Source organism: Macaca thibetana, chromosome 1 (genome assembly GCF_024542745.1).
Source record: "Macaca thibetana thibetana isolate TM-01 chromosome 1, ASM2454274v1, whole genome shotgun sequence".
NCBI lineage: Eukaryota > Metazoa > Chordata > Mammalia > Primates > Cercopithecidae > Macaca > Macaca thibetana.
In genome coordinates this window covers 118,579,177-118,600,812 of record NC_065578.1, presented here as the reverse complement: position 1 = coordinate 118,600,812, position 21,636 = coordinate 118,579,177, and the positions used below count along the sequence as shown (strand labels likewise).

The 21,636-nt window shown below is 41.9% G+C and overlaps 1 long non-coding RNA gene across 1 annotated transcript; it reads right to left on the bottom strand.

The window, feature by feature from the left end:
- Positions 1–18,020: 18,020 nt before the first annotated feature.
- LOC126931155 (uncharacterized) lies at positions 18,021–21,410 on the bottom strand. Its single transcript, XR_007717779.1, has 3 exons — positions 20,914–21,410; positions 20,038–20,083; positions 18,021–18,296 (listed from the first exon to the last, which is right to left on the bottom strand). It is a non-coding gene; the product is annotated as an uncharacterized LOC126931155 (long non-coding RNA).
- Between the last annotated feature and the right edge of the window lie 226 nt (positions 21,411–21,636).

The window sequence follows — 21,636 nt, the reverse complement described above, 5'->3', positions numbered from 1 at the left end:
GATCCACAGGCTAAGGGAGCCCCCAACCAAGGCCAGGGATGGGGAAGACCAATAAACTCCCGGAAAGCTAAATTATTTTGAAGAAAGGGGGAATCATGATGGCCTGGGTTCAACATGGAGTGATAGTCCATGGACCAATTAACAGTGACCACACTAATGCTGTAAAACAAACAACCACAAAATATCAGTGGAAAAACCAATAAAGACTATTTTGCTAAGGAGTCTTTTAGTTGACTAAGGGTTGGCTGATATTTGCTAGACTCAGGAGCAAGGCTCTGATGATTTCCAATAGGCTCATTCAAATGTGTGCGGGTTTGCTGGAGCTCAGTCAATCTAGGCTGTTCTTGACTGCAGTGGCTCAGCTGAGTTCTGCAGTCAAATATACATGAGGCTTCTTAAGGCTCAGCCATAGAACTAACACACTGTTTTCAACTTTTTCTCTTGGCCAAGGCAAGTCACATGGCCAAGTCCAAATTTAAGAGTGGGAAAATATATTCTGCCCCTCCCTGCTATCCTTGTTATGAGACAGGTTCTCACTCTATCGCCCAGGCTGGAGTGCAGTTGATGGTTACAGCTAACTGCAGCCTTGACCTCTTAGGCTCAATTGATCTTCCCACCTCAGCCTCCTGAGTAGCTGGGACTACAGGTGCATACCACGATGCCTGGCTAATTTTTGTATTTTCTGTAGAGATGAGGTCTCACTATGTTGCCCATGCTGGTCTCAAACTGCTGGGCTCAAGCAATCCTCTCGCCTTGTCCTCTTGAAGTGTTAGGATTACAGGCATGAGCCACTACACCTAGCCACTCTGCCCCTTTAGTAGAGAAACCTCAAAGTTATGTGGCAAAGGACATGGATATAAGGAGGGATGGAGAACTGACTAACGATGCAATCTGTCAGAGTAGAGGAGGGTAGTTTTGGGCACACATCATAAGGTTCATAGCGAGAGGTCCTCCAGACACAAGCACACAGGCACCAATGTTTGTGCCTTTAAAAGAAAAACTTCAGCTGAATTAAATTTAAAGGAGTTTAATTGAGCAATGAACAATTCGTGAATTGGGCAGCCCCCAGAATCACAGCAGATTCAGAGAGACTACAGGGATGCCTCGTGGTCAGAACAAATTTATAGACAAAAAAGGAAAGTGTTGTATAGAAATCAGAAGTGAGGTACAGAAACAGCTGTATTCATTACAGATTGGCATTTGCCTTACTTGAGCACAGTTTGAACACTTATCAGTGTATGAGGGGTTGAAGTACGGCCACTGGGATTGGTCAAGACTCAGCTATTGTTGCAGGTGCACACTCCTAAGTTTTCAATCTTGTCTGCCTATTAAGCTAGGTTACAGTGCATCCACAAGGACTCAAATATAGAAATACAGAGTCTTTCTCAGGTCATATCTAGTTTGCTTTAACAGTGCTCTGGAGAAGGATGGCTGAGTAAGGAAATGTGAGTTTAAAAGGGTTGTAATCTTTGCATGGAGAACTACAGTGACCTAAGCAAGGCCATCTTAACATCAGAAGCCAAGGGTAGCTGTCAACTCCTGTAGGGCCTACAGTGATTAGTGGATCTGGCAAATGTTCAATCCTCTCACCAGAAGATAATGTGTAAGTTCTTGGAACTCTCGTACAATCTGAGGGTATTGAGATGCGGGGGAGGAGAATTCAAAAACAAGATTCTGGATTTCCTGATAATACGTGCATAAGATATGGGTTGTTCAAACAAGTTTAGCCTAAAGCTGCCTCCTTACATATTTTAAGTTCAACCTAAAGGTTTCTCTATACATCGTGAACTCTAATAAATGAAGGTGTAAACAGACCATAGCCTACACTTGTGCCAGTCACTGAGTTTTGGCCAATCAAATGTGGCCAACTCTTTGAACTGTGTTCAAATAAGGCAAATGCTGAGCTATAACCAATCCAGCTATTTTTGTGCCTCATTTCTGTTTTCTGTATATCACCTTCCTTTTTTTCTGTCCATATATCTTCTTCCACCATGTGCTGCGCTGGAGTCTCAAAGCCTATTCTGGCTCAGGAGGCTGCCTGATTTGGGAATCATTCACTTCTCAATTAAACTCCTTTAAATTTAATTCAGCTGAGATTTTTCTTTTATCAGGGTTAAACGGAAAATTTAATAGAGAGATAGTTAAATATGGACCCTGAATTAGTGATACAATTTCGTGTACAAATAAAAACCACTCACAAATGAGTCCACCTCATCTATTGCTGCCACTCTCCTCTTTTTCCTTTCATTCTCCTTTTTCTTTCTGATTTTCCAAAGTTTATAATTATAGATAATGAAGAAAGTGTCATGATTCTGTAAAGGAAATGTCTTAGGCCCCTTCAAGCTGGGCACTACTCAGGGCAAGTCTATCTCCCCTTCTATTCAAAGTCACCCCTCTGCTCACAGAGATAGATGCATATTCTTATTCCCTCCTTTGGAAAGACTTATTAGGAACTCAAAAGAATGCAACCATTTATCTCTCATCTACTCGTGACCTGTAAGCCCCCAAGGTTGGATGGGGGAGGGCCTTGCTGGATGGAACTAATGTACTTCTTACTTATATTGGCCTATGTCTCATGTCGCCCTAAAATGTATAAAACCAAGCTGTGCCCCTATCCCCTTGGGCACATGTCATCGGGACTTCCTGAAGCTGTGTCACTGGTGCATCCTCAACCTTGGCAAAATAAACTTTCTAAATTAACTGAGACCTGTCTCAGATTTTCTCGGTTCACATTTTGGTAACCGTGGGGGGATTCTGAGTGGAGATGCCCCTGATCTTTCACAAATCTCCTGTCGGTGCTTGGTACCAGCACAAATTATGACTCAAACCAATAGGACAATTTGCTGAGGTCTGAGTGTACCCCCCCCTAGAGAATCCCAGATCTCCCCAAATGTGGTTGAGATTTAAAGTTTATTTTGCTGTACAGCTCCTCTTTGTTTTTTGGAGTTTTACTTGCTTCCAACATAAGGAAGGCAAGTATTTCTTGCTTGCATGATGATGGAAGGCAGGTAACTCCTTTATGGAGTTTGAGCTGGCTTCCAACAAGGAAGATGAGGGTTTTTTTGTTTTGTTTTGTTTTTTTCCCTTCTTCTAGGATGCTAGAGAGCAGTCTTCAGCCTGAGACCCATCTCTAGGTAAATAACTGAACTGGAGCTTGTCTTGGCTAAAGTTAAGATTAACAACAAACTGGTCTTAATTTCTGCTTACCATTAGAGGGCTCAGTGATCATATTGTTGGGATTTTTTGTTGTTGTTTGTTCTTGTCTGAAGTGGTTGTTTAAGGATCCTAACTGTAGTTTGGAGATACATTCTAAAGGGTCTTCTCTGTTGCTTTTTTCCTCAAATTTAATCTTAATTTGGTTTGTCTGTGTGCATTTGCATGAGGAACTGAACTGTTGTTTTCATAAAAAGAGACTGAGCTTTCTCGGCTCTGAAGGAAAGGGCATTTTGCTCCTCCCAGCCGAAGGATGTCCCTGGGTGACCAAGACCTCATGGGAGTGTCTGGGGGTTGATCCCCTCCATGATGTGAAGCAGCCCCGCATGGAAATCCCCAACAAAAATTAATTTTAAAAATGGCTCATCCGGGAAATGCATATGAGGACTGATCACCCAGCGTTTTGAGCCCTCTATGAGGTCACAGACCTTTGGAGAGAGAAACTGAGACATGTAAAAGGGTGGAGATGACTCAGTGGTGACACACCATGGAGTCCTGCCCACAAGCAGCATATATTGATCCACCACAGAAAAGCCCTAGACCATAACTCCGTTCCTCCATTTAAAAAAAAAAAAAGGCAGGAAACAATCTAAGAATGAGGAGAAAACAAGGAGAATGACCCCCTTTTGAGCACTCCATAGGTTTTATGTATCTCTACTTGCCAAAGTTTACATAAAATGGAAATAATATAGTCTTTGTGCACATTTACATTAAGAAAAAAGAGCCCTAAGGTCGACCTGCAAACTATGGAGTTCCTAAGTCCTGTTTTTCTTTTCTTCCTGCTCTGAATCTGCTGTTATATTTCCATTATATTTCCATTAAGATAAAAACCACTGTTTAGACCCAAGAAGTTCTTTTTGCAAGCTGGTAAATTTGTATTTATCTCATGGCTAAAAGTTCTGAAGTAAAAACTGTAGGAACTTCTTGTATGTGTGTGTGTACATGTGTATTTATCTATTTAAAAGTTCCTTATAATTTATATAACCCAACCTTTTTCTCTCTGCATCTTACAATGTAATTTTTGCTATTTGACTTTCACATGAGCTGCTTCCTTTAATATGCAAATTTAAGGCTATTTAGTTGACAACAGCCTAGGGTGGTAAAACAGGTTATCAGGAATCTGAAAGTCTAAGATAGGAAAAAAAAAGTTTTGTGAAAATAAAATATACTTTTATCAGCATGCCTAATATGTCTCTGTATTTATGTGTGTGTACATAAAGTTTCACTGCTAAAAAAAATATAAAAGAGCTCTAATTAATCGGCTTAAAAAAAAAGTGCCTAAGTCAGATACTAAAAAAGCAAAGACTAGTCAAATGCCTTTTCAAGTTTAAGTATTTTAAGTAAAATCTTTAATAAATAGGCTAGCTTTAAAATTATTGGTAAAGTAATATGAGAAATGTCTTAAGAATTGCCAGCATACATTTTTATTTGCATTTATTAGTCAAGCAATTTCATTCTTATCCCTGCCAAATACTATAAGGTGTCAAAATTTGGCACAAGGGTTACAAAATTATAAACCCAGCCCCAAACAGAATGATCTTTGCTTTTGTAATTTTTAATAAATAAGACATTGATACTGGTTTAATGAAAATAGCTGCATCTTAAATTTAGTAAGATTACTATGAATTCTAATCTTTTGACTTTAGGCAGTCTAGTCCACAGGCAATAAGGATGTTTGTTTTGGGAAAGGACTGTTTGTTTCAAAGTTAAACTATAAACTAAGTTCCTCCTAAAGTTAGTTTGGCCTATGCCTAGGAATGAACAAGGGTAGCTTGGAGGTTAACAACAAGATGGAGTCGATTATGTCAAATCTTTTTTTCACCATCTTTGTTATAATTTTGAAATGGTGGTTTTATCACTTTAAATCATGACTATCACAGTTTTCATAAATAATCTAGGTAAACAATTAAAATAAAATAATTAGGTAAATGTAATGGGATAAACACCTGTAGACAAACTGGTCATAATTTAGAATATAAAGTTATATTAAATTAAACAATAGATATTTTATTATGTGGGTATTTTCCAATAAACATATATTGTAGGAAAACATTCTTGCTTAAAAAAAGGGGGTGTCCCTTTTTTAAAAGAAAGTTGTACAAGTTTTGTCTAATTCAAAGCTAATTTAAAGGTTATGTATAAAACAAGGTAAAAGGAACCAGAGAATAAAACGAGATGTAAAGAAAGTCATAACAATAAACAGGTTCATTTTGTGATAAGAAAACTTAAAGAGAAATAATTTTATATGAGAAAGAATCTTGTATGGTAAATGCAGTTTTAAAATAAAATAATTAAATGACTGGTTGTTTAAGAAAGAGAGATGTCCAGGACAAACCAGAAAGTCCAAGCATGTCACGAACAGGCTGCATAAGTCACAATAAGAGGATTTATATTAAAATAAAAATTTTAATATGATCCAGTTGTCATATTGCCATCAAGTTTTGGCTTGCTTAGGAAAAAAAAAAAACTGAGACAAATTTTTTTTAAAAATTAAGGTTATTACAACCATGTATCTTCCTGTATGTGTTTTTAAAGTCCTTGTAACATTGAGTTACAGGGTTTTGACTCCTGGGTCTAAAAAGGACACCAAGTCCAGCTAAATCTTAAACACTGAGAGCAATTAAACCTCATCTTCAGGCCCGATAGAAGATGCTAATCAAAATAAACTGCAGTCCTGACACATGGGGCAATAAATTAAAGCTATTCAACTTCTCAAGGCCCAGACACTACTGAGGGAGAGATGGACACATAAGATTGTAAGGGTCAATTTTGAAAGATAAAATAAGTTCTGTTTCTCTATAAGTTAATCATTAATGTTAAAGGCACACCAAGGCAAGACAAGCATATGGGCCCCTGTGTCAGATTAACAAGGTTTTCTTGAAGCATTAACCAACTCCTATATAAAGGTTATAAAGATTATAAAAGGCTTATGGAAGCTATATCTTATAGTCAAGATTAAAATTTTAGAGATTGTTTATAAAATTTTGAAAAAAAATTAATTGGCTTCATGCTGTTTTTTTTTTGTTGTTTGTTTTCGGATGGAGTCTCACTCTGTCACCCAGGCTGGAGTGCAGTGGCACAATCTCGGTTCACTGCAAGCTCCGCCTCCTGGGTTCATGCCATTCTCCTGCCTCAGCCTCCTAAGTAGCTGAGACTACAGGTGCCCACCACCATACCCAGCTAATTTTTTGTAATTTTAGTAGAGATGAGGTTTCACCATGTTAGCCAAGATGGTCTCGATCTCGTGACCTCGTGATCTGCCTGCCTCAGCCTCCCAAAGTGCTGGGATTACATGCTGTTTTTATTAGGGTTTATTGTTTGGAAAATTAAGCCTTCTCTCTCAAAGAATAAAAGCGTTTGCCTGGTTTTTTTTTTTTTAAATATTTGCGTTATCACTTTGGTTAAATGAATGACTTATTTTACTATGACCTGTGATCCTATTTTGTGATATCAAGTGTTTAAAACCTTTGATGTTTGACAAACTTTCCAAAATCAAATTATAAATTATGTCTTTTTATGACCTAATTAATTCTTTAAGATATTAGGTTCCCTAAAGTCTAAAAAATGCCACATAATTTGACTTATTTGGTACAAAAATTATACAGGAATATGCAATGGCGTTTGGTTTCCTTTGGGCTATATTTGTATAAATAGGTTATTGTTATGTATTCCAAAATTATGGGAAACTCCTATAATTCTGATATAACTTAGTGTACATTATCAGTAATAATCATAACTATTATGGTAAAATTATTGTGTGCTACAGAGGCAACAAATTTCCTTGTCAACTGTGTCTTTGACTAAGGCTGCCCTAAAACTTTTTGTCATCCACGGACAATTGTTATCTTATTTTGGTCCTCTTTAGAAGGTGGTTTTATAATCAGCTATAAAACTCTTAACAGGTGCTCTTGAATGCAGGTTTCTGATAACTCTGGAGACTGTGACATCAGAATAGAGGAAAAACTTTCAGGACTCATGAGAGCTAAAATGTTCATGAATATCAAGAAGAACAGGAATATACTACATGGACTGAACTAATCTTTTTGACTTTTTTGCTTAAAATGTTTGCTGATCCTTTGTTTTGTTTTTCAGAGTCTTAAAACTTTTCTTTTATGCTATTGACAGCTTTTAACAACTCAGAATACTTGTATGCACAAAATTAGGAGCATATTTCTTTCTCTCTACCTGATTTCTTCAGAATTTGGAAACTATTTGTGAGTATTTTTAACTTATGGCAATACAGTTATTTGCATAAGTGCCATAAGAATCTGTTTTCATTTGTAACAGGAAACAACTGGAGAAAGTGGTTATTTCACCAAGGTTTTGACTGAAATGGTGTGCTTTCTTTTAAGGAATCAAACTTGACTTATGGAGCCAATAAAACTCTTGGAAAAACTGGCCTCAAATTTTGTGTACACAGTTTGCATACAGGGTTTCTGACTTGTGGTAAATAATGAATGTCACTTTCTGACAGGCCCACAAGCCCCAGGTTTATCTTAAAACCTCAAGAGGAGAGGAAATTCACCCAACTCATAGATATTTGATGACACAAATCCATGCCTGGTTTGGCTTTAAAAAGTCTCATCTGAGATTCTTCTTATGAAATAAGTTCCATCAAAGCCAATTTAAAAACCTATGTAAAAGAAAAGAAAAAAATATATATATATACACACACACACATATATATAATTGCCACACTGTATACAAATAATTAGGCCAAGTATAATAAAGCAAACCAGTCCTGCCATAATTTGTCTTCAGTACAAATGGGAAGCTGGAGAGAGAAAAATTATGTTTCAAAACTATAGTAACCCTGTTGTTAGATTGTAGTCTTGCCTGATGTTTTCTTCAAGTTCTATTATTTTCTACTGTTTGAATTGAATTCTAATTTTTCTTGGCTACAAGTCTTCAAAATAATGTTTTCAATTTTTTCCTTCTTTTTTTTCAAGTTTTTCCCAATTTGAAATCACTGAAAACTAAGTTTTGCTTTCTTAAAACCCTGTGAACTGAAGCCAGACAACTTAAACTTCAGAAGAAAATAACAGCAACCTATTTACATACATAAGCCACTTGCATACCTGCCTACTAATGTATGGACTTCAGAGTAATATGGCCTATATACATTTTTCCAGGATTGTTCTTTTGTTTATTGTTGTTTTTCTCCCTTCTTGCCCCAATTTTCTCTTTGTAGGACATGAGACTTCACAGCCTGCTAAAAATAAGCTTTTGGGACATACCTGTCTAGGAATAAACAGTCCTAGCCTTGAGAGATCAGATGAAACCTGAGGTCAGAGACTCATTTTCTTCTAAAATGCTTTCTCCAAAAGATTTTTAAAAACAAAAGAGGGGAAATGTGAAAGGAAAATATCTTGAGCCCCTTCAAGCTGGGAACTGCTCAGGACAAATCTGTGTCTCATTCTATTCGAAGTCATTTCTCTGCTCAGAGATAGATGTCTATTCTGATTGCCTTCTTTGGAAAGACTTATCAGAAATTCAAAAGAATGCAACCATTTGTCTCTCACCTACCTGTGACCTGGAAGCCCATATGGTAAAGGGGGCTTGCTTTGAGTTGTCCCTACTTTTTTGGATGGAACAAATGTACTTCTTACATATATTGATTGATGTCTCATGTTTCCCTAAAATGTATAAAACCAAGCTGTGCCCCGGCCACCTTGGGCATGTGTTGTCAGGACTTCCTGAGGCTGTGTCACAGATGCATCCTCAACTTTGGCAAATAAACTTTCTATATTAACTGAGACCTGTCTCAGATTTTCTGGGTTCACAATTCCTACTTGGAAAATTGTCGATATTGTGAATGAGAGGGATTTGAAGTATCATTCTGCTTCTCTCTGTCCCCAAAATCAGTTTTGGAATTATCCTTTCTCTTTCATTTCCAAAGATTAAGTATGAAATGAAAATGTAACCCCCAAGGCTACATCCAATCAGGACAATGATTTTCTGATTTTTGTCTCTTGTTCAGGTAAGGAATCCCTTTTTCTTATAGTACTATGGGCAATCTGATAGGAAAACAGTGGTGCTGGTTGTGAAACCGCCTTTGCAAAATTGTAACTGAGGAAATTATAACAGTGAAATAAATCAGACTTGACTGACTCTATCTTGCTTCCAACCCTTAAGCTGTCATTAATTCCTGGGCATAGGTGGAACTAACTTTGGGAAGGAGTTCAGTTCATGGTTTGACTCTGAAACAAAATTGATAAGAGTGCTTTCCCAAAAAGACCCCCTTCTTGTCTGAGGCCCAGTCTGCCTTTGCAGGACTAACAAATTAGCTACAAGATTAGAAATTACAATTTAGGGCTCATGCATCCTCTGGCTCCAAGAGTCTGAACCTCCCCAAATTGCTCCTGGGGGTAACATCACTATTGTAAAACCTAAATTCGGCATTTGAGATATTTTGCAGACCCTGCATTCGATGAATCAGCCGACACTACCCAGACCTGTAATCTGGCCCAACTAGTTCTGCCATTATACCCAGGAACAGAAGACATTAAGGAAACCTAACTTCAACCCACGATGATTTCATCTCCAACCTGAGCAACCAGCACTCCCCACTTCCAAGCCCCTACCCACAAAATTCTTTAATCTGATCCCCAAATGCTTGGAGGGGCTGATTTGAGTAATAATAAAACTCTGGTCTCCCACAGAGCCAGCTCTGCATGAATTACTCTTTCTCCATTGCAATTCCCCTGTCTTGATAAATCGGTTCTGTCTAGGTGGCAGGCAAGGTGAACACATTGTGTGGTTGCAGTTGGCTATGTGTTTAGAGGAGGACGATTTGAGAACAAGAGATATTCTGCGATGTACAGTGCTCCCCCTTCCCCAAACATGTGAGGTCAGCCAGCATATCTCTTCCACACTCTCACGCTGTCCAAAGTCTGAAGTCACATAGGTCATGAGCAAACATGTTTAATGAGTAAAGAAAGAACTGCTGGTCTCACAGACTTTTTAAAGGGCTTGCCCCCACAAGTTCAGTATCTTGTTTGCTCTCCAGGGCCTGTGAAGCCCTCTGAGCCTACCCTACCTGCTCATGCCTACTAAAGGAAAGGACAGCTTTGAAAGCGGAAGTCTAGTTATCAGGAGTTAGTGCTTTTATGCACACCTGTAAAGAAGGAGGGGAACGGAATTCAGTGCTTTGGGAATATCAATATGCTTTTGTGTAGAGAGGATATGTAGGTGTGGCTTGCAGAGTCTAATTAACAAGAGTGAGGTCTGGTGTAAAGAAAGTGATTTATTCCAAAGTCAGTTTAGGGGAAAAAGTACAGGATTCCTGCCTAAGGGGACCACTTTGCTTATGGGGCAGAAACTGGGTACTTTTAAAGGGGAAGGCACACAGAGGAGGAAGTCAGCAGGTAGGGGGGCATCCAAGTGCTAGCTCTGGTGCTTTATCTACTGAGCTGTAGAGCTGGTGACTGTTGGTGCCTTTGTGGACAGGACCAGGCCCAAAACTCCCCAGGTGGGAGAGAGTTTTTGTAGTGGGACTTTGGGTTGTAAATCAACTGTTTTCTCTTGAGGCTTTCTCCTGGTGGGAGTTTCTAAGCACAAAGATAAACTTGCCTTGTAGGGAGTGTCTGGTGAAGGGGGGGAAAAAGGCTATATTTGCATTTTTAAAGGACCAAGTAGGAAGGGGCTTAAAAGACAAAGGTACAAATGGTGTATTGGATAATCTCTCCCCTCCAATCCCAGAAATGCATGTTTTGGATTCATATAGATGCAGATACAAATCCTGGCTTTGTTGATGATTAAAACTGACCAGGGGTAGATACCGAGTCTCTTCCATCTCACATAGTGGGGACAGTAATGAATACATCATAAAGTCATTATGACTAGATGAGAGGATATGTATAAAGTACTTGGCATAAAACAATAGCTAATATAGCAACTATTCATTCACAAAACACAGACAAAGGTAGGCATCTGATCCTCATATTTCCTCTTCAACTCTCTTCTCTCTACCCAGCTTACAGAGCGTTATCTATTGGGCTTGGAAGTGGGGGAGGATGCAGATAAGGAAAAAATGAATGCTGCCAGCTTATAGCTCTATTTAGATGTTTTCTGTCTTATTTCTGGATAATGCCTTCTGAAGTCAAGGAATTTGGTCTTCCTGCTCTCTGTTTCTGCAGTATTTGGATTATGGGCAGCTATTCAGGGCACAGGTGAATGACGTATGTGAGAATATGTGTGGGGAACGTGTTCATTAATACTACATATTAGTCCATACCTAGTTTGCTATCACTGCCGAAGCATCTGGTTGGTCTTTGTTCCAGTAGGTAGCGCACTGTCCAGTGATCCTCAAGAGGAGGGGTTTTATTTTCTAAAAAGGCATCTACGGATGAAGAAGAGCATTGACCATGGTGGGAGGTGACCTGGGTGAAGTACAGACACTGCCTCTTCATTGCTACATTGCTAGGTGACCTTGAACATTTAATCCCTTTGAGCCCAGGTTTTCTCATTTTAAATTAGGGCAAGGGTCATAATAATAACTTTCTTTCAATGTTGTTAAAAAATTAAGTAAAGGCCATTAAAATTGCAAGTACAGTTTTTCTAAATCTCCCATACAACTTAATTATCTTACTATTGAAGGTTGCACATATAAAATGGGAAGTGAAAAGTTAACTGTTCTCCCAGACATTTTGGTAAGAATACTAAGGTGATAATGATGCCAACATAAGTAAGTAATTTACAAGAATAGTTCTACAGATTTCTGGTGTTTAAAGTTATCTCAAATAGGATTTCAAAAATATTAGCAAATCGTGATGTAGTCTGTATTATGGACTTGACACTCTTCTGAGCATTTCAGATTTATTATTTCATTTAATTCCATGCTAAGCAGTATAATCTTGGAGAAAATTTAGCTTTGATTTGAAATTTGATAAAATAATTTATATGTCTGCCATGGACTGAATTTTGTCCACCCAAAATTAACATGCTAAAGTCCTAGCCCATGATATGATGGTTTTTGGAAGTGGAGCCTCTGGGAGGTAATTAGTGTTAGATGAAGTCCTGAGGGTGGGGGCTTCATGGTGGGATTGGTACCCTTATGAGAAGAGACACCAGAGTGCTTGCTCTCTCTTGCACTCTCTCTCTCCCTGTGATGTGAGGTTGCAGCATGTTGGTGCTGTCTACAAGCCAGGAAGACAGCCCTCACCAGAAACCAATCATGCTGACACTTTAATCTTGGACTTCCAGTTTCCAACACTGTGAGAAAATAAATTTATGTTGCTTAAGCCACCGAGGCTAGTATTTTTTATGGCAGCCCAAACTGACTAATACAATAATGTTAATGCTCTCTTTCTCTGTGGTTGGTTCTCTCCCATTGGCCCTGGGCAACATCTGTTGATAGAACTTTGCTTCAGTGTAATTGAAAAAGCAAGCAAACATGTATCAACATCTGTAAACGTTTTCACTCAGTCCACCATGGAACTAAAATTCAACCAATGTTTACCATGCTTTTATCCTCTTTTGCACCCACCTTCAACCAATACAGTTATTTCTAGAAAGAATTTGGGCAAGCTTCTGCCTTTGTTCAAATATGCATGTGGCCAAGAGGTATTTTTCCTCCATTTTTTCTTTTAAAGAAACCTAATGAGTTCTTTTCTCATCCTCTCTATTAAATTATAAATTCCTTGAAAACAGTATCATTCTTGTTATTGAGTGATATGCAAATTCTAGTGTAGCAACCTCATATCTCTTGGACACTCAACACATATCTGCTAAATTGTACCAAAATTTTTAAAAGGGGACCTCAGATCAGTTTGGGCTTAGAAAAATGGAGGAGTTGGGAGGGGGGTGTGCCACAGAGACGAGTCCAAACCTGAGGCCTTGAGAACAAAATGCAGGGAAAACCAAAGTGCAAACATCAAGGCCAAGTCCCAGGGCAAGAGAAGCAGCCTGAAATAAGGAGTCATTTGAAATTGGAGGGGAGTAGGAGCCACTCTGGAATGCAGACAGGAGGCCTGCCACCGCTGCTAAAAGTGTCGCTACTGTCCCTAGGCTTCCAGATAGGTCAGCTGGAGAATGGGATATGCCACTCACATATACAAGGCCGTTCATGTACAGGCTGGGGCCTGACATTTCATCTTTGTATTCATCCTCATGCCGTTCTTTCAAGGGTGGTTTCTTCTCAACCCGGTTTGTTTATAAACATCCAGGACAGCAGTCCCCTGCACACTGTAGGGGTTAAGTCTTTGTTGACATGTATTGCAAGTCATCGTCCATAGGGCTTGGGTGGGGAAGGAAGCTGGGATTAGCCTGGAGCCTCTGTAGAAGATCTGTTTCATCCTAAATTACATTCAGAAGAGTAAATAATTCTTAGAATGCATTTCACAAGAGCAACACACTCATTTTAGTGTCCTGGATATGGTCCAGGGAATTGTAATCTAAATTCTCCATTTCATATGGTCATGTTTCTAACATTGCCCAGAAAGGTCATTCCTGGGTTGCAATGGATTGAGAGGCAGGAAATAAGAACTCAATCTTGGCTCCACCACCAAATCATTCTGTCATTCTTGGTCCCTGAGTCTCCCGACTCTGCTCTCAGTTACTCCATCTGGGAAATGGGAATAGCAAACTCCCTGTTGAAAACATGAAGATGAATTAGAGATAATATTTTTAAAGTGATTTCCCAGCTAGAAGGAGAATGCTGCATATTTCATAGTTGCTCCCAGGGACAAAATCACACACATGTAGTAGTCGTTTTCTTTCCTCTGTAATTGAGAAAATCTAGAACTTGAACTGGGAAATTCATTGTTCTAATGTTTGAGAGGGTGTGAATAGTGATCTTAAAAAATCAGCCAGTCACAGCTGATGTTGAGAAAGGGTAAACACTAGCGGAATCAATGGGCTTTAGAAGGAGGCAGTAAAACCTCCAATAAAATAGCTCACTAAATCCCAGTCTTGGCTCTGGCTCAAATCCCCTCACTAGAGTGTTAAAGTATGATGGGAAGCTTCTGGCATTATACCTGGCACAGCACCACCCTGGGGTCCAGCTGGCCTTATAAAACTCTTTCATTCGTACACTCGGCTGCTCCTGTTCACCATGCACGGAAGGCACCCACTGTGTGCTCTCCTGGTGAATGCAGGTGGTAGCCAAGGCGGAATGTCACGTTGACTCTCCAAAGCATAGGGCCTGGTACCTTGTGGGAACTCGTAGATATCTGTCCGGGAAATACATGAACCAATGAAGGTACTTGTTCCATGCAACTGAAAGTTTGGGCAGTTTTCCTTACCCTCTCCTGGAAGAAGACACGAGTCCGTGCACACTAAAGGGACATTTGGTGGGCACCCAAAGCGTGAAAGAGGTTCGCAGTAACAAAACTAACACCTATGTAGTAGCTGCTGAACGTGCCAGGAGTTTTCACCTTGTTTAATCTTCACAATAATCCCATGAGGTATGCTCTGTGATGATTATTCCCATTTTACACATAAAGTCAAGGCCCAAAGGAATTTTGTAACTTGCCTAATGGTTAGGATGCTGGGTGATCTGAATGCAGGCAGCCTGACTTTGGATCCCACCCTGTTAACCACTCAATTACAGTGTACTTCAATGACCTATGACTCCTACCACAGGAGCAGACTTCGGGAGAAGATACCACTTGGTGCACTGTGCCACCGTCCCAGCATGAGACCAGAGCAGTGCTCAGTATCCTGACACACTGGCGTAGGTTGGGCCTGGTGTTTCCGTTTCCTAATGGGGACATTGAGGTGCACAGCAGTTGTGCGTCTCACTCATAGTCACTTGGCTAACTGTGGCAGAGCAGGGATCAGGAATCTGGTCTGCTGGTCCCTGCCATGCTGCTTGGGGCTCTGCAGTTCAGCCACTTGTGCCAGAGACACTCACCTAGCGTACTTCTCAGCCCTGTCCCACCAGACTCCTTGGCCCAAGGCCACCAATAGTGGCCATGCCTGGCAATCAATTGGTAGACACCTGCTTTGTGTGAAGGACTTTGGGCACTAGAATAAAAAGCCAGAAATGGAAGACTTTGAGGAACATTTAATCCAACCTCTCATTTCACAAATGGAGAAATTGAGGCAGCTCATCCAAGGTCCCAAACTACTTGGTAGCAGTCTGGAACAGGCCCAGGTCTCCCAACAAGACATGTCATATTCGTTTGCTACTCTGCCGTGCTGTGCTGGGCAGTGGCAACGGGAGGTACCAAGAGCCTCTCTGTACTGTCTGTAGAGCCTCTCCTTTCAGCTTCTCACTGCCTCACTCCATGGCCCTGGCTGCAGCCTACCCACTGCACCCTGTGGCTGTCAGTGCACGGGGTAAGCCCTGACATGTGGAGGGAAATAGGCACCCAGACTAAGGGATTCTCCCCAGGCCTGTGTATGAAAAGGATCCTCAGCAAGCCATCCATTCCCACTGCCCTCCTCCCACTCCTCACCAGAAACTTAATTAATCATGTTTGCATCTGGATCCAGACAAGACAATAGCAGGGATGTGTTTTTGGTTAGGAACTGAAGCTGCATTCGCAAAGGAATGTTGATTAGTTAGTGGTCGGTATCATTTTTCATGCCTTTTTAAGTTACAAAAATTTTAATATCAAAGCATTTCTCCCTGCACCGCACGTATCTATTTCTCGTAAGTGCATTATGCTGGCATAATTTTCTTCTCCTTCCTGCGGGCTCTGTTTATGAGATGATCCATCAGGTTGTCTCAGAGTCTCCATCCAGCCCTTCAGCAACCGGAGGCATTCCAGGTGAACTCTGAGCCCACAGCCCCACCCCGTGTGGAAGGGGAAGGAGAAAGGCAGGCTTAGGCTGAGATATGATACACTGTTGATCAGGGAGACAACAGTCACCCACTGCAGAGACAGCAGGCTTTCCCCCGTCCCCCGCATTTCCCGGACCCTCATTATAAATGCTGCTGCTCTTTACAACAGGAGTGGGTCCCGGAAGAGAAGAAAAGAAAACGTCCCAAACCTCCTCCAGACCCGTAGATGCTGAGGTCAGTCCGAATGCTTCCATTCAGTCTTCAATTCTGCATCAGGAAAATGCCCTCAATATGGGAAAATCTTTGAAGGCAGGAAGCATGTCTCAATGTGTACAACATGCGCGTGTGTGCAAAACATGTCAAGTCACAGATGATAAGGCATGGCAGAGAAGCAAGGTGGGATCTATGTGGCACAGTCAGAAATCTGTCTGCATGCCCAGCCCTCCAGCTAAACCTCCCTTTAGACAAAAGTGGTGGAGGGGTAACAAAAGAGAATAAGGTGCCTCCTCCTTCTGTTCAGTGACCTTTCCGAAGGCAAGCCTGCAGTAACAAACCTGGCTGAGGCACTACGTGTACAGCTTGGACAGGACTGACCAGTGGGAACAACATAACAGCATGTTCTAAGATGCTCAGATGCAAGCTGACCTTCCCTCCAGCTGAGAAACCCTCCTGTGGTCACTGATTTCCTGAATGCACTGGCCTGAGGGCATGGGGAGGGCCTGTTACAGGACAGGATCACCAGCGGGAGTTCAGGGGATTCAGTATACATTTGTGTCACATTGGTCCCCAAAGCAGTTTGGGTTTGTTGAGGCAGGGTTTGACTTCCTGAGAGCCCAGCCCCAGGTCATTGTTGTTACTCCAGACACTGGGAAATGTGGATTGTGGGGTGAGATACTGAAGCTGGGGATTGGCCTGGAGACAGAGAGTACTCTGCACAACTCAACAGCAAAGTCACATTCCCAGAGAGCAACCAATTGATCCAAGGGTTATTTTTTCAGAAAATGAACTGCAATTGTGTGCCAGGCACTGTGCTAGAGGTACACCACACTGGGCCCATTGCAGGCCTCACCCCATGGGGGGTGGCCTGACTTCGTCTCATTATTTGTTCCTCTATCTCCCAGGCCTCTTCCTTGGTGCTGGCTAAGGGCTAGGCTGGATGTTTAGTTGTAGCCCTAAGGAAAAATTTTAGTATGTCCATTTTTATACACAGAAGCACAGATGGTAAGCAGCTATGAAAGTTGTCAGAATCAAAATGGAGTCATTTATGTTAAAACCTTGGCAAATGGAGCCAGGGATGGCCATCAAGGGAGGGTCCTCACACATGAATGCCTGATAAGAACTGTCAAAATACTTACTTGGCAGGGGAGATACCATGATCACGAAGATTTTCCGAAGGCGAGGCTTATCTATTGTAGTACGTTTGTACTGACCCCTGTGATTTACTATAGCTTTGCAAAAAGGCCACTGCAACCTTAGACAGAAAATACAGATTCTGTAAGGATGTTTGTCTAGCAACTGCCTGTCCAAGCTTGGACTTGTGCCACCCTTGTAGCCAAGGATAATTGATTCGAACAACTGTAATCCTCTTCCTTTTGTCTTTATAAACTTCCCCTTGCCCCAATCTCTTTGAAAACACTCATAATTTGCTACGGTATACATATTCCTATTGCAATGCTACTCCCAGATGAATATCATTTTTTTTTTTTTTTGAAGAGTCTCCCTCTCTGTTTGTTATTGAGTTTGACAAAGCAGGGGTTGGAAGGCTATAGCTTGTGGGCCAAATCTGGCCTGCTGCCTATTTTTGTAAATAAAGTTTTATTGGAATGCAGCCATACTTGTTATAGTATTGTTTATGACTGCTTTTATGCTATACTGAAAGAGTTAAGTAGCTGGGAGAGAGACTGCACGGCCCACAATTCCTAAAATATTTGCTGTCTGGCCCTTTACTGAAAAATTTGCCCTGGTATAAAAGATTTGCCCATTTCCACTAGAGAATCAACGGTCAAATAGAAAGTATAGTCAGATTTCTTGATTTCTTTCCAAAGACCCAAACCACAGACTGACCTTCTCATTACAAAGTTATTTTGTTTTGTCTTTAATATTTGTAATCTTCGTGATTCCTGCCTTTTGGCAGAAAATATCTGAAATATTTAATGGCTGCGATAGAAAGCAAAGAAGGATACATGTCTTGAAATCTTTAGCCCAATAACATACTTTAGAAACCAGAGGATAACTGCAGGCTCTGAATCTTCTTGGGGCCTGGTCTGAACTCAGGACCGTGGCCCGCCTCGGTTACTGACTTAAGGCAAAGGTCAAACTTTGGGGTAGGTTCGTGTTGACTCTAGACAGCCATCTGCGGAACACATAAAAAAATCAGGTAACTTATACTCTTGTATTATAAAATTTTAAAGTATTTATGTATTTTTAAAATCACAGATACAAGTCTCTAAAGCACGCATAAACAAACCCTTAGGATATTGTGATAATCTAAAAATATCCTGGGGGAAGATGAAGCAATATGTAAATACTCCGTTTTATTATCCTCTGAATAAAAACAGATATTTTTGTGGTACTTTCAGGACTTTGGGGTAGGTAAATAGATACAGAATGAAGCCCAGAGATATTAAGTTCCTTACACAGGGCCATGTTATCCTTAGTTCCGCTAACCCAAGTCAGCCTCACTTGAAAGCCCATGTCTTAAACATTCTGCTTGCTCTATAGCCTTGCTTTCTAGGGGAGGGGAAGCTTGGTGCCTCTGTAAAGTTGGACTCATGAACTGGCTTTAGGATGCCCCTTGCAGCTGGGCTCATAAAGAGTCTTACAGGCTGGCTTCTGCAGATGCCTGTACCCTCAAGCCAAACACGAAGCTATTTTCTTGGCTCATCTCCCGGCCCTGGGTCTTTTTTCTGGTTTTGTTGGGATGCTGCTGAGTGAGAATTGCAGGATACCCAAGAATTTGCCAGAACTGAGGGTGCCTTCACACTTCTAGATCACCTTCTTTTTGGAGTACACGTGGTGTGGTCCAAGAGGAATGTGTTCGACAAAGATGAGGAGGGTCGTTGTGTTCACGCACTCATGAATATCAAAGAAGAGGCACCAACTAAGTCTTCTGGGAAAATTTCCAAACTGACAGTGCAGTGAAGGAACAGCTGCAATCCCCGCACCTCCCATTCTGCTCAGCCCAGCACAATAGATTTCACCGAGAGTCTGCTCAGAGACAAGCCTGTATGGAGTGTTGGGAGCCAGGGTATCTAGGACCTTGGCCTATCCCTGCCAGGGATGGGGTGTCAGATACAGCAATGAAGCCTGCAGTGGGAGGATCTGAGGCAACTCCAGGGCTGGCATTGGGCATCTGCAGAAAATATCCTGCTGTTGGCAGGGCCTGACCACCTGCTGTCCCTTTACTCACTCTAAGGCCCAAGACAGACACAGGTATCTCTTAAAGGCGCTTACAGCTCAAAGATTTAGAATCATCTCCTAATCCTTCATCTTGTAAAGAGGGATTGTCATTAGCTATGCGAGTGGATGGGCCTAGAATATCCAGATGAGTGCTCAGTGGAAACCACTTCACCCTCATAAAGCCATGTGAGAGAAGTAGCCCTACCTCCATTTTACAAAATAAAGTAACTCAGAGAGATGAACTGATAAGCCCTAATCATACAGTTTGTAAATGGCAGAGCAGGGAATCCACAGCTCTGGATGCCAAGTTTCTACAGTGAGCTCTGAGGGAGGCCTGACAGGGAAAGACAAGTTACAGAAGGGCAGGTGAGGGCCGGGCCTCCCATTCGGTTGTGTAGGCTGACCCCTGTACTAAAACCTTGTAGGGACTGAAATTCAGCCTGGGTTCTGCTCCCCATGCCATGAGCCCCAGCAAGGTACTGAGCTCTCCAAGGAAGACTCTTTCTAATATGCCCAGAAGAACACTGGGGTCTAGTGCTGCCCTGCTTGTGGGTGTGCAGGTAGTGAAGTCAGGGTGGGGAGGGATAGCAGATCCACTTCGACCTGGATGATGCTGGCAGGGTTATGGACTGACCTTATGATTACCCCCTTCGTACTGTAGGTTTTGCTGTTGTTGCTTTGAGTGTTCTCCTTACCTTTTCAACCACTCCTCTTCATCATTGAACACCTTTATGAGGTCATCTAGCAGGACATTTACCCAGCAAATGTTTTTTCCAAGACCAGGGCAGGAGATGAAGAAAGGGGGAAGATGAGAGACAAGAGCATATCGATGCTTTAAATTAAATTTATCTCCTAATTTGGCTCATAATTTAATTAATCCTAATTTAATTAAATATCTCCTAATTTAAAAAGCATACCAATGTCTCAATTTGGAACATTTAAAAAATTGTTGCAAACAAAATGTAAAATTAGCCCATTTCCAAAGATCATGACAGAATGGAGTTTTGGGAAAGAGTAACAAGCACATATTTCGAATATTGTGGGCCCAAGAATAAGCTTGCACTCTAATTGAAGACAGAACAATTAGTGACAGACGCGCTCCAATTCATCAGATTGGTCAAAATCACAAAACTCTCATCGACATGGGGTACAAATGCAGTTTATATCTCTGTTTTTCCAAGCCCTTCCCCTCCTACCTAGTGAATAGTAAACCCAAGGTCCTCTTCTTTGCCTCCATCCTTAGTCTGAATTGTCTGTGAATTCAGGGACTTACAGTTTCAAGATATAAGACCTGGAGTCTGACCGGTAGACTAAACATCCACTCCAGGCCCCCTGCCAATCCCGAGGAAGAAGCCTGGAGGTAGAGGGAGGAGAAATGACCAACTCAGGCCGGAGGCCATGGTGAGGCCCGCGGGTAGGGGGCTCAGAGCCTGGCACACGAATAGCACTTTATTTTCTGAATAAATAACTCTGATTACTACTTGGTTCATCTCTGGGAACACTGAGTTTGCTATTGAGTTGCTCCATCAAACTCTTGGTCCACAGGTCAGTCCCTAGCTTCAATATCTCACCTCACGATCCACTTCTTTCGCTGAAGTCAGGAGGGACAGCAATTAACTCCTGCGCTGCAGCGTCCCCAGGGCCAGGTGCCACTTGAGAGACCCCAGGCTGGAGCGAGAACGTGAGGGCCCTGTGCTCCGGAGCAGGGCGGAGGGATAGCGACCTGGGGCATCCGCTGCTTGCAGGCCCGGTTAGGGCGGTTGCCAGCCACCTGGGAGAGGCGCTGGCAAGAGCCAGAGAGGATCCCCCGCAAGAAATATATCGCGTGCTGACACTTTTACGACCCGGGCCGGCTTACAGTACACAGGCCGGTGCACAGCTCCGCTTTCCCCTGCCCAGCTTGACATCACATGCTCATCCCGGGGCTGCCACTTGGAGTCAGGAAAGCCCATATATTTTCCCTCCTCAGATAGGCCTAGTGGTTCTCGTCAGGTGCAGAAAGCCAATAAATCACCAGCGAAGTCTCCGTGTATCTATCAGTCAGGAGTTTGTCATCCTCCAGCCTTGATCCACATGAAAGCCGGGAGCAGGAGGGGCGGGGGGCGGGGAGAGGGGCGCGCGGGGGTGGGGCGCGGTCGGGCCTCGGACACCTGGCGGGGAGCTGGCGGGAGGGCTCGGGGAATCTGCGAATGTTCACAGCTCCAAGGGACCGCGGGGGAAATTTACACCTCCTCCCCCTCCTGCTTGTGCTTCCTTTCGCTTTGAAGTTCTGTGGCTCCGCACTGGAGTTCGGG